Source organism: Entelurus aequoreus, linkage group LG04 (assembly GCF_033978785.1).
Source record: "Entelurus aequoreus isolate RoL-2023_Sb linkage group LG04, RoL_Eaeq_v1.1, whole genome shotgun sequence".
Taxonomy (NCBI): Eukaryota; Metazoa; Chordata; class Actinopteri; order Syngnathiformes; family Syngnathidae; genus Entelurus; species Entelurus aequoreus.
In genome coordinates this window covers 44,123,234-44,137,381 of record NC_084734.1, presented here as the reverse complement: position 1 = coordinate 44,137,381, position 14,148 = coordinate 44,123,234, and the positions used below count along the sequence as shown (strand labels likewise).

Sequence of the window (14,148 nt, the reverse complement as noted above, 5' to 3'; positions counted from 1 at the left end):
AGTGAAAGGGCACGCTGTTTGCTGAATACCTCTCCGAGATCATGGTAAACAGCAGGAACTCTCGACAGGTCAGGAGACTCGAAAATGACAGGGGAGCTGGCGCCCTCCGATGGAGAACGGGCAGAGCACAGGCATGTAGCGAGGCAGTAGGAGCTCCAGCTCACTACCTTACCTGTAGTCCAGTCAATATGGGGGTTGTGGAATCGTAACCAAGGTTGGCCAAGGACGATGGGTGCAAGAGGTGAGGATATGACATGGAATTGGATGTGCTCGTGATGATTACCGGACACAATGAGGTGGACTCGCACGGTGCGATGGAATACTCGAGCGAGAAGGCTACCCTTGAGGGCGTTGGCTTTTAGAGGAGAGGGTAGCGGCTCAAGGGAGATGCCTGCCTGGGAGACAACAGCTGAATCGATGAAATTCTCATCTGCCCCTGAGTCAACCAGGGCGAGCAACGGCACAGACTGAGAGTGCCATTGAAGAGTGGCGGAGAATTGCATGCGATCCCGGGATTCAGGGGAAGAGACTGTTTGGCTCACCAGAACCCCCACTGCTACTAGTGAGCCTCCTTTTGGCCGAATGGGGCAGGAGGCACGAAGATGACCAGGTTGTCCACAGTAGAAGCACACCCCCGACCTAATCCGTCGGAGGCACTCGTCAGTGGAGAGACGGGTCCGCCGTAGTTGCATGGGCTCCTCCCCTGGGGACCCGGAGGGCAGAGCTAGGGGTACAGGATGTCGGGGTGCATTTGGCAGAAAATTACGGTCGGAAAAAGGGGTAGTCAACACGGAGGGAACAGTCTCGCCTTGCCACTGGGCTATTTGGTCCGAAATCTTGATGGCGGTGGTGATAGCCTCATCTAGGGAATCAAGCTCCTGCGTTAGTGCGATCTCCCTGCCAATGGTCCGGTTGAGCCCACTCTGGAAGGCGGTGAGCAGCGCTTGGTCCTTCCAACCAGACTCCACGGCCAAGGAACGAAACTCGCTGGCGAACTCTCTCACAGAACGTCGACCTTGGCGGAGTCTCAAAAGCTGCTGTCCGGCCTGTTGTCCACGAATGGGGTGATCATAAATCTTTTTGAGCTCAGCGGCGAAGAGAGCAAAGGACTGAGCTGCGGGAGAATTCATCTCATGCAGGGCATTGAAGTAACTAAGTGGAGGCCCCTCAAGAAGGCTGGCAATGAAAGCTATCTTGGCAGCCTCATGGTCAAAGCGGGTTGGTTGAGCCTTAAAGGTGAGACGAACTTGGGTGAGTAACTCACGGCAGGTGTTGGGGTTGCCAGAATATTTTGCCGGAGGTGGAAGATGAGGCTCCACAGCTTGGACAAATTCTGCTGGGGGAGGGGCGGCGCCATCGGCTTGAAGTGGTTCTGCTGGTGGAGCCTGTCGTGGAGCAGCACAGAGGGTATCAAGTTTAGTGGTAATCTTGGATACCTCTTTCACAAGGGTCTGAATGAGTTGTTGGTGATCTCCCAGATGCCGGCTTTGGTTGCTGATGACCTCCTTGACCTTTTCCAAGTCTGCTGGGTCCATTCTGGCCAGATCGTTCTGTCACGATTTAAACAAGATGGCGGACCCAAAAGCAGACAAGGCAGGCAGATTAAAAGTCCAAAGGTTTTAATTTAGGCAAATGAGGGATGAGGGAAAGGCGTCGTCAGCTGGAGTGGAGGTGTCTTGCAGGCAGGCAGGCTTAGAGGAGGTATTCACTGGAGGTAGAGGAAAACAATGGTGAGTCGAGGAACAAGATACCAGGAGCAAAAGGCACAAACAAAAGATCATCAAAATACTACTAGACTGGTGAGAAGCGTTACCACATGGAGAGTTGTGAAACGATCTGGCAGCGTCGTGTGAGGAGGCCAGGGCTTTTGTGGAGTGGAGGTGATTAGCTGATGGCAGGCAGGTGAGTAGGCTGATCAGCGCCAGGTGTGCCAGACTGGGAAGCCAGGAACCCAAACTCCGCCCACACATGGCCACACCCAGACAGACAAGACAGACACACAAGACACTTGCAGGGACTGTGACAGGGCCTCACAGTCAGTCGGGAGATGGTCGTATGTGTTGAAAAGCAAGGGCAACGTGTAGCACCAAATAGGGATGATACTCGAAACCGGTTTTCCCGGTTGTTCGATAAGAAAAGAACCGAGTCCTTGGACTCGAATCCCTTTTTGGAGAACCGGTACCCGTTATCGAGACCACTATAGTAAAGAAAAAGAGTTGGTTCTTTATTCGAATCCCTGGGAACGAATCTCGTCCCGACAAGAAATGCCCCGTGTGACATCACAAGAAATGACGTCACGTAGCTCAGTCATTAGGCGCAGATAGGAAAAGCAGGAAAAAAATGGACCGGAAAAAGTGCTCCAAGGAATGGCTTAATTTCACCAAAAAAAATGAGGAAGCTGCAATATGCAATTATTGCCAGGCTTCGCTCTCGTGTAAGCGGGGGAAGTACAACAAGCGTGTCGTGTTTTCGAAGCAGCAGCAGAGACGACGAAGAACGTCCCTCTTCTTCTGCCAGCTGCCCCAGTCCCAGCTACAGTGGCGGTGACGCCGGTTAGTAACTAACAGTAACTGTTGCCGGTTAATTTCCATATCTGCTCACTTGTAGTAACGTTACCTCTTATGTCAACCAGGACTGCAGTAATGTTAGCTAGACTAACGTTACCTAAACATAGTCAGCGGCTAACGGTAACGTTAATGTGAGCCTTTTTGTATGTGTCTGATAACGTTAACGTTATCTTGTAGCCTACACCACGACAGAGTTGGCAAGTCTGTCTAATAAACTAGTGCTTTCTTTATTTCTTTAGTTTATTTGGAACATGAACACACTTACAGTATAATACATCACAGTTTCATATCATTTCACTTTACAGGAGTAGGAAGAAGTAAAGCTTATTTAATCCTACCCCTTTCCCACTTCTTAGCGTTTACAAATATATACATCATTTACTGACCTTTTTATAATAAAATATCTGTGAATTAGTATAGACAACAGTTTTGTAATATGTAATGAATTATTTCAGTCATTATTAATATACTGAGATTAAGAATATCTTATTTTCAATAAGGTTGAAAGTATTTCTCATAATTCTTCTTCTTTGTACTTTGTAAGCACTATTCATTTGAACAACTTCTTGAACTGGATCATATCAGTACAATGTTTAACTTCTTTACTTAATCCATTCCATAATTTAATTCCACATCATTTTAGCTGTTTGCAATTTTACCAAATCATCGAACTTTAATATTTTTGACTCAATAAATAAAGTGTTTGTATGTTCTCTGTATCCAACATTATGTATCAGTCTAATTAATTTTTTTTGTAACACGGTTAACGATACGTAGCGCACATTTGTAGTTATTTCCCCACATTTCTGCACAATAACTCAGATATGGTAATACTATAGTAGCGAGCAGTAGAGAATGTGAAGTGATTTGTTAAACCAAATATTGTGAATTTTTTCCATATACAACAACCTATCTGGACTCGATAAGAGAATCGATAAGGAATCGGTTCGATAAGAGGATTCAATAATAGGCTCAAACTCGATAATTTCTTATCAAACATCATCCCTAGCACCAAATCTACTTGTGCGTCCCAAAGTCACCAGCCTTGGTGTCACTATAGAACAGGGGTCCCCAAACTTTATGACTTGGGGGCCGCATTGGGTTAAAACAATTTGGTCAGGGCCCGGGCTGTGTGTGTGTATCCATCCATCCAATTTTAGGGTTGCGGGGGGTGCTGGAGCCTATCACAGCTGCATTCGGGTATTGGTATATATATATACAGTATATATATACAAACCCCGTTTACATATGAGTTGGGAAATTGTGTTAGATGTAAATATAAACGGAATACAATGATTTGCAAATCCTTTTCAACCCATATTCAATTGAATGCACTACAAAGACAAGATATTTGATGTTCAAACTCATAAACTTTTTTTTTTTTTTGCAAATAATAATTAACTTAGAATTTCATGACTGCAACACGTGCCAAAGTAGTTGGGAAAGGGCATGTTCACCACTGTGTTACATGGCGTTTCCTTTTAACAACACTCGTAAACGTTTGGGAACTGAGGAGACACATTTTTTAAGCTTCTCAGGTGTAATTATTTCCCATTCTTGCTTGATGTACAACTTAAGTTGTTCAACAGTCCGGGGGTCTCCGTTGTGGTATTTTACGCTTCATAATGCGCCACACATTTTCAATGGGAGACATGTCTGGACTACAAGCAGGCCAGTCTAGTACCCGCACTCTTTTACTATGAAGCCACGGTGATGTAACACGTGGCTTGGCATTGTCTTGCTGAAATAAGCTGGGGCGTCCATGGTAACGTTGCTTGGATGGCAACATATGTTGCTCCAAAACCTGTATGTACCTTTCAGCATTAATGGCGCCTTCGCAAATGTGTAAGTTACCCATGTCTTGGGCAATAATACACCCCCATACCATCACAGATGCTGGCTTTTCAACTTTGCGCCTATAACAATCCGGATGGTTCTTTTCCTCTTTGGTCTGGAGGACACGACGTCCACAGTTTCCAAAAACAATTAGAAATGTGGACTCGTCAGACCACAGAACACTTTTCCACTTTGTATCAGTCCATCTTAGATGCGCTCAGACCCAGCGAAGCCGACGGCGTTTCTGGGTGTTTTTGATAAACGTTTTTCGCCTTGCATAGGAGAGTTTTAACTTGCACTTACAGATGTAGCGACCAACTGTAGTTACTGACAGTGGGTTTCTGAAGTGTTCCTGAGCCCATGTGGTGATATCCTTTACACACTGATGTCGCTTGTTGATGCATTACAGCCTGAGGGATCGAAGGTCATGGGCTTAGCTGCTTACGTGCAGTGATTTCTCCAGATTCTCTGAACCCTTTGATAATATTACGGACCGTAGATGGGGAAATCCCTAAATTCCTTGCAATATCTGGTTGAGAAAGGTTTTTCTTAAACTGTTCAACAATTTGCTCACGCATTTGTTGACAAAGTGGTGACCCTCGCCCCATCCTTGTTTGTGAATGACTGAGCATTTCATGGAATCTACTTGTATACCCAATCATGGCACCCACCTGTTCCCAATTTGCCTGTTCACCTGTGGGATGTTCCAAATAAGTGTTTGATGAGCATTCCTCAACTTTATCAGTATTTATTGCCACCTTTCCCAACTTCTTTGTCACGTGTTGCTGGCATCAAATTCTAAAGTTAATGATTATTTGCACAAAAAAAATGTTTATCAGTTTGAACATCAAATATGTTGTCTTTGTAGCATATTCAAATGAATATGGGTTGAAAATGATTTGCAAATCATTGTATTCCGTTTATATTTACATCTAACACAATTTCCCAACTCATATGGAAACGAGGTTTGTATATAAATACAGTATATTCCTCGCACACTAATTGACTGAAAGAGCGTGCACTTTGCCGATGATGTCACATTACCGATGGGAAAATGCATTTATAGACAATATGATTTGCCTGAGCGGCTAAGAGACACAGAGAGTAACAAGCAGTAGAAAATGGATTAGAAAGGACAGATTTTAAAAAACAATATTTTAAAAAAAAATTTAAAAATCTAATAAAATTCAACCTGGAGCTTCCCGCGGGCCGGATTTTGGACACTGGCGGGCCGGAACCTTAGTTTGGGGACCCCTGCTATAGCCAGTGATTTTAAACTTGACAAACAAGTCAATGGCGTTTTAAGATCGTGTTTTTAATCATCTTCATCTTTTAGCAAAAGTAAAACCGATTTTTATCTTTTAACCTTTTTGAACAAGTAGTGCATGCTTTTATTTCAAGTCGTCTGGACTACTGCAATGCACTTTATGCTGGCATTAGCCAAAAAGCTCTCTCCCGGTTGCAGTTAGTGCAGAACGCGGCAGCAAGACTGTGGGGGGATTTGGCCTGCGGACCTGCAGCAAAGCGGGGTGTGCCAGGACCGGCTTCGAGATCAGCGACAGGTGCCTAGATGACCCACCTGGGAGTGTTTATCTAATCACCTGTCGCTCTGTTAAAGGCAGCAGCCGGGAAGGAGAAGGGGGTGGATGGTGGAGAACGAGCGAGAGCGAGACAGAGACCGAGACCAAGACATTGCAAATTTCTGAAAAGCACAAAAAGACTTTGCACAACCCTGAAAATAAAACATTGTAGTAACCATGGAAGAGCCTGGCATGTCGATGATTGGTGGTCCAAAGAACCCGGAAGCGCAAGTCTTCCACAAAGACTTTTAACAGGGGCCAGGAAACGTGAGGATATAACCCCAATTCTTGAGACTTTGCACTGGCTCCCTGTTCATTTTAGAATTTATTTTTAAATTTAGCTGTTTGGTTTTAAAGCTTTGCATGGACTGGCACCTCATTATATCTCGGACCTCATCCAAATTTACACTCCAGCGCGCACTTTGAGGTCCGAGAGCCAGCTCCAGCTCGTGGTGCCCAAGACGAGACTTAAAACCAGGGGAGACAGGGCCTTCTCTGTGGTTGGCCCTAAGCTCTGGAACACTCTGCCCCTCCATGTTCGAACTGCTCCCACAGTGGAGGGTTTTAAGTCTCGTCTTAAGACCCACTTTTATTCTCTGGCTTTTAACACTACGTGAGTTGTGTGGTCCTCTGTGTTTTTACATTTGTATTTCTACTTATTGTTTTCATTGGTTTTACCCTTTAAAATAGTTTTTAATCATATTCATTTTTATATTGGTTTAATATTGATATATTTTGTTTTTATTCCGTCATTGGTGGAGCTAAGGATATTATTTGAATCCTGTTTTTAATATTTTTGTGCAGCACTTTGGAAACATTTATGTTGTTTAAATGTGCTATATAAATAAAGTGGATTGGATTGGATTGGAAGTCCAATTTTAGTCATGGCAGTTCGCCACAAATAAATCAATGTGTGGTAAAAACTGCAGGAAAAATTAATGAATTTGGCTGTAAATAAAGTGAAAACTAACTTTTTCATGTTACAATGCTGTTATTCCATACATTTGATTCCCTTAATCTTTGCATCACCATTGTGCCTTTACTAGAAATTGCTTTCTTCAGGCTTCTGATTGGCTTAACAGTTAAGGGTCAGGGAGTCAAGTCTTGCACTGGGATGCAGTTGATAGCCTCATAGATAAATGAATAGGCAGATTGATGGGTATTCACCTTCCAAGTTTGCATGAAACACGCTAATGAGGCATGAAACAGCTCTGCTGATTGCAAGGCGTTGGGCCGCGTGTCGCGTCGAGGCCGCTTCTTAAAGGTCCGGAACCTGCAGAGTCAAACTGTCAGCTAACAAGAAAAGTGGCATAGCCTGCCGCGAGTCTCAATGGAGTTTCCGGCTCGGCAGCTGATGACTTTCCTGTCTAGCTGCCTCCAACCAGCCGCCAGCTCTCTGCTGCCAAGCTGTGTATGACTCATCACGCTAGCTCATGTGATCGCGAATGCACGTGGAGCCAGGGGGGCTTCCCTCCCCCCACCACCCATCATCCCTCCTACCTCAATGTGCGGGGGTTAAGACATCCCTGACAAACAAACACAAATAGCTGCTTTTTGTTGTTGTTGTTGTGTTTTTTCCGCATGTGATAAATCCCCTCATTGTGAGAGCGCTCGTGTGAGTGGCAGCATGAGGATTTTCCCGACATGATGAGCAATGAGTCATCCGTGTGGAGACCCCAGAGGAAGCTGGGTGAATTGCGCCGATGAAAAGAAATGTCAATATTCAGTGGAGCGACATGTTCCATTCAGAGTACGTGAGGTGTTGATGCCCCCGTGGGCGCTTCATGCATAATCAGCGAAACACCACTGGGGGATTGTCGACTCCATTCATTCGACTCGCGGGCGAGGATTCACCCAAAATCAAGCCCCCGTTAGCCTCCTGAAAGCATGCTTTTTAATGCAACATGGATGCTAATGAGGAGCAGATGTGATACAGAAGTCATCTTGCTGCAAGTTTGCCTTGAAACGACGTAGCAGAAAACATCTGCTGCACACACGACAACATAATGAAATATTAATTCTTCACTCACACCAAACGTGCCTTATTTTGGATTATTTAGTTGGGTTTTTGAGTCAAGCATGTCCTGGTGTATAAGTTATTTGCTAAAGGAATAAAGGAGAGTTGTCACGATACCAGACTTTCAATAGATGATTCCAGTACCTAATAATTCTCATGATTCTCGATACTCATTCGATACCACAATAACAATGTAAAAAAACTTGAAGCAAGCGCTTTTAAATTCATTACTTCATTGAAAAATGTTTCTGCTTTTCAGAATCACAATCAGAATACCTTTATTGTCATTGTATAGAAACAACGAAATTGAACAGCAATCCAGCTAATTTTTCAACTATTTAAGTTAACTTCAATATAAATGTGCTGACAATGTTCAACTAGTTTACATTCGAAAAAAGAACAGCAGCGGTGAGGAGCCTTCAAGTATATAAAACAAACAATACTATTCTTTATACTCTTTCTGTATACAATACATGGAAGGAGTGTGACGTCATGTCATTTGTAATGAAATAGGCTAATAAAAAAGCTAAAACATTTAAATACAAATCTTTCAGTTTTTATCCATTGTCATTGTCAACATTTCAGCATTTTCTTATTGCGTTATGCATTTTTGCTCGATTTTTTTTATTTTTTCAATTTTATTTCTACAATGTGCAATAAAAAAGAGATGTGTTCAGCGCACTTTGCCTTCTTGATGAAATAAGTAAAGCACAGGTGTTCAAAGTGTTGCCAATTGACAGAAGAGTGTCTCTAAGTTTTCTTACGCACTTATAGGATAGGATAGACTTGTATTTATCCCACAATGGGGAAATTACATTGTTGCAGTGCAGGTTTTTACATACATTAATAAAAGTAAAACGTAATGAAAAACAAAAATATAATAATACATAATACATACTGCTCACTAATATGTATATAGAAGAGAAAATACAACAAATAAACACAAACATCGGTATTGCACACAACGAAAAAAAACCTCACAGTAATCACATAAGTGCGTAGTAAAGTCTTAGGGCTGTTGTCACGGCCTGGGCGCATTGGAATGCGCCCTCATCCTTGCGCACTGCAAGCACCTCGGGACACGCCCACGGCCACGGCGCACATCCAGGGACGCGCTGTGCGCCTCTCCGCCCTGCAGCTTCCGCCAGCTGCAATCAATTACCGGCAATCGGCACACCTGCCTGTAATGAAGAAGCTGCTTACATAAGCCTGGACAATTTGGCATGCCGGCGCCGGAATATAATCTCCTGTTGGTGTTCAGTAAGCTATGATCTGATGCTTGACGCAACTCTCGTTTTATGCTCTATCTGTCCTCTCTGTGCTTTCCCTGCGTTGATTGTCGTGTCCTCCCTCATCCCCACAGTTCCCTGTGTGCATCCCCGAGTCAAGCTGTGCGTCTTGTGCTCCCGGATCTTCCCTGCTTCCCCCGCGCTTCCTGGTTCTCGACTCCTCGCTCGCCCCCGGACTACGACGACTCGCTCCTGCCTCTCGACCACGCTTCCGCCCTTGGACATCCCTGCCTGCCTTGCCCCTTGTTTGACAGCACCGCTCCTCCCAACACGCACCTCCAACATTTACGGTAAAACGTTCCAGATAAATACTACACATAGTCTTACACCATACACACTCTTGGATTTTGTCACACTCCATTTCCTTTTGGTTAATATTATTATTGTCTTATTGTTATATATATACCGTATATTACCAAATAGTAGCCCGGGCGTTTATTTTACAAAATGGGGTCAGACCCCGGGCGGCTATTAGGACATGGGCGGTTATTTGCACAAGGCTTTTATTTATTTTTGCACCAGCCTGCACCAGGCCATTATTTGGTTACAATGGTTACTGTCCAGTATTTTTTTTTCGTACAAACAATTTTAAATGTAAAAGCTATTGTAAACATACAAACAAAAAAACAAGACTATCAAAAGACAAGAGATCAACAAGGCCTCAACATGGCAGTACTGCAACAATTGTCAAATAGAATACCAATACTAAAAATAAATACACTTTTTAAATAAAGCAGCCTACTGGGAAAAATAAAATTATGGTACCAAGTACTCAAGTATTAAAAAACACACCATCAAAACAGAACAATAATATTGTCACTTAAATAAAATAAAGGCTACAGTACTCAAAGTTTTGAATAAAGCAGCATACAGGAAAAATACAATTATGGTACCAAGTACTCTATAAAACCATCAAAACAATAATACTGCAGCAAACGCAACCCCAAATGCAACTCAACCCCACTCATCATCCTCCTTCTCCTCCTCCTCTCCCTCACCCCCCTCATCATCATCCTCCTTTTCAATCACAAGTTCATTGAGGAACTGCTGTTCTTCATCACTCTCCTCCTCTTCCTGAACCACAGCAGCAGCCTGCTGTCTAGCCCTCAACAGCATCTCTCTGCCTGCCTGACATGGCTGTCCCTCCTTGAGGCAGTAAATGAGCTGGTCCTCACTCCCATCAGCTGCCACCGTCAGCCCACACACCTTGTAGGATACCAGAAAGCAACATTCAGCTATGGCTACTGTTTGCAACACACACACACACACGATTAAGCCAGCCACTTGTTGCACCAAACACCACCCCGGTGTCACTCGCGGTGACATACAACTCCTTTGCCTTAATGCGGATCATTTTGCGGGACACACGGTGGTTCAGTCCACGAACGTGATGTATCCAGTGACACAAATTAGCATCAAGCTCGTCGCTCACTTTCTTCCTACCTCCATCCGGGGGGGGCGTTTTCCATCGATTGCCGACTGAGATAGTAGTTCTCCCTTTTTTTGTTTCCATTCTTGTACACGTTTTGGGTCAACGTTAAACTGCCTGGCCGCTGCCAAACCAGAATTCTGCTCCGTATACTTCACAATCGCTAGCTTGAACTTTAAGTCAAGTCAAACTTTCTCTTCTTCCCCCTTAAAGTATTCCCGTCCATCAGTTGTGGTGTAGCGGTATCCTGTTCATTCAACTCACTGCTACTTTTGCTTTCCATGTTGAAACTTTTCCTCGTGGGTTTGTTGTGTGTTACGCTATATGCGGTGACCTATTGCAATATGTTGATTACCCAGAATCCCCACGTGACGTCTGCTGTTACCGTAATGACCAGAATTATTGCACCTTTGCTTTTCCTTTTAGCTTATAAATTGGGTTTAATGAAAATTAAATCAATACGATTTTAATCTAAATTATGCAAATAACAGCCCATGGGCGGCTATTTGGACATGGGCGTTTATTAGGAAGAGGCTGTTAATTCACAAAATGGGCTCAGACCCCGGGCGACTATTAGGACAAGGGCGTCTATTTGCACAAGGGCGTCTATTTGGTAATATACGGTACTTTATATATAATAAATATTTGTATATACTGCCCCCTGGTGTCTGAGCCGCCACCTCCCCTTAGTCCAAACATAACAGCTGTGGGTGGAAAGCACCTGCGATAGCGCTCCTTCTTACACTGTGTATGTAACCGTCTAATGCTGAAGGAGATACTCAGGGCCTCCACAGTGCTGTGCATGGGGTGAGAGGGATTGGACATTATGGACGTCAACTTGGTCAGCATTCTTTTGTCAGCCACCTCGCTGTCTAGTGGGCAGCCTAGGATGGAGTCAGCTCTCTTAATCAGTTTATTATGTCTGCTCCTGTCTCTGACCGTGCTGCCCCCACCTTAGCAAACGACTGCATAGAACACCGCAGAAGCAACCACAGTGTCGTAAAAAGTGCGCAGCATTTAAATTGTGAGTCCAGTCCAGTTTATTGTTGAGGTGAACACCCAGGTATTTAAATGAGTCCACTATTTCTATATCTGATCCCTGGATGTTCACCGGTGTTGGTGATGGAGCTGACCGCCGGAAGTCAATCACAAGCTCTTTTGTTTTACTGGTGTTCAAGTGCAGGTGATTATGTGCACAACAGTAAACGAAGCCTGAGATGACTTCTCGGTATTCCTGCTCGCTCCCCTCAGACACACATCCCACCACTGCATAGTTGCCTGAGAACCTCTGCAGATGGCATCGGTTGGAGTCATGCCTGAAGTCTTAGGTATAGGGCGTGAACAGGTAAGGTGAGAGCACCGTCCCTTGGGAAGCCAACGTGCTGCAAACTACCACATCTGAAGAATAGTCACGTACTGCGGCCTGTCGATGAGGTAGTTAGTGATCCATGCCGTCAGGTGATGGTCCGCTCCTGCCTCTTCCAGTTTCACTCGCAGCAGTGACAGCTGGATAGTGTTGAAAGCACTGAAGAAGTCAAAGAACATGACTCGCACCGCACTCCCTGCAGTCTCCAGGTAAGTGAGGGCCCGATGCAGCAGGTAGATGATGGCATCATCCACCGCGATGCCTTGACAGTAAGCAAACTGCAAGGGGTCCATTGCTGACACTGCGCGCGTAGGTGGTTGAGGATTATCTGCTCCATGGTCTTCATGAGGTGGGAGGTCAGGGCAACAGGTCTAAAGTGGTACGGCTCCTTGGGATGAGGTGTTTTAGGGATTGGAACCAAACATGAGGTCTTCCAGAGTGTAGGGACTTTTTCCAGGCTGAGGCTCAGGTTCAAAATTTAAAGGACCACGACAGTTCACTGGCCCGCACATTCCCTGAGTACCCGGGAACTGATGCCATCTGGGCTTGTAGCTTTCCTGACCTTGTTCCTTCCCAACTCCCTCCTCACTTGATCCAGATTGATTGAGTGTTGGGTGGGTAATGGCTGGGTGAGGTGAACTGGGCTTGTGGGGGGCTGACTGAGAGGAGTTTGTCAGGAAGGTGTGGACCATGCTGAAGTGTAAATTGCTGGGGTAGGTGTAGAGTGATGTGGTGTAGGTGTGATGGGGTTGCAGTGTGGCCAAAGTCATACGTGTTGAAAAAAACATTGAGTTTGTTGGCCCACTCTTGGTCGCCAGAAACCTGGTGACCACTTCCACCTCTTCCATGACCTGAAATCTGTTTCAGGCTGGTCCACGCTGTTTTTGTTTGTAGTACTTCTTACACCTCCTGATCTTATATTTAAGATCCTGCCGAACACTTCTCAGCTCCTCCTTGATTCCTGAGGTGAAAGCCCTCTTCTTCTCATTTAGTAGGGCCTTCAGCTCAGTGGTGACCCAGGGTTTATTCTTGGGAAAACATCGGACCATCTTGGAGGGCACAGTGTTTCCCACACATAAGTTTATATATCCTGTGATGCACTCAGTCAAACTGTCGATGTCCTCTCCATGTGGGCTGCAGAGTACATCCCATTCTGTGGTGTCAAAACAGTTATCACAATTACATGTGAAAACTCCCTGGGGATGTAATAAGGTCTAACGATGACCACCAGTAACTCAATGTCCCTGCTACATAGTTGTTCTTTAACAGTGATGTGATTAGGATGACACCACTTGTTATTGACAAAACGGCGTGGCTCACTTGGTAGAGCGGCCGTGCCAGCAACTTGAGGATTCCTAGCTTTTGTTAAATTCCTGCTGCAGCCTTGTCAGCACTGTCGTTCGTCCACCTTGTTTGAGAGAGAGCGAACGTTTCCCATGACAACCGATGGTAAACATGGTTTAAACTTCTGCTTCCTCTCTCAACGCCTAACGCCAGCCCTGCAGCTTCGTCTTTTTCTCCGTATCTCCACTGGAATCTCTGGTTTCACCTTGTGGACTCTGGTGTGGGAGAGAGCTAGCAACTGTTCTTTTGTATAAAACAACTGAGCCATGGCTAAAAGGCTCCCCTGAAGCAGATTCAAAAAGTCCACAAAAAGTACCAGAAGGTTGCGCAGAAATCACAAAAATGCCACCCTCTGTGCGCAGTCCCAAAGGGGTTTAAACAAAAAGGTTAAAACCCATAAAAACAATAGTAAAACATTAAAGAATACAGAGGAGAATATCAAAGAGCACAGAGCAACTGTGACAGCGGTGCCATCTTGAAAAAAATAAATAAAAAAGAAGTTATTAAAGACCTACTGAAACCCACTACTACCGACCACGCAGTCTGATAGTTTATATATCAATGATGAAATCTTAACATTGCAACACATGCCAATACGGCCGGGTTAACTTATAACAGGGGTGTCAAAGGTAAGGCCCGTGGGCCGGATCAGGCCCGTGAACAGGTTTTATCCGGCCCGCGGGATGAGTTTACTAAGTATAAAAATGAGCCGAAATTTTT

At 44.7% G+C, this 14,148-nt stretch overlaps 1 long non-coding RNA gene across 2 annotated transcripts in view; it reads left to right on the top strand.

Moving 5' to 3' along the window:
* The window catches only part of LOC133648659 (uncharacterized), a 71,967-nt gene extending 60,850 nt beyond the window's left edge, over positions 1-11,117 (top strand). For both annotated transcript variants that reach the window (XR_009825904.1, XR_009825905.1), the window contains exon 4: positions 9,364-11,117. This is a non-coding gene — a long non-coding RNA (uncharacterized LOC133648659). The remainder of the gene's footprint in view (positions 1-9,363) is intronic.
* The last annotated feature ends 3,031 nt before the right edge of the window (positions 11,118-14,148 follow it).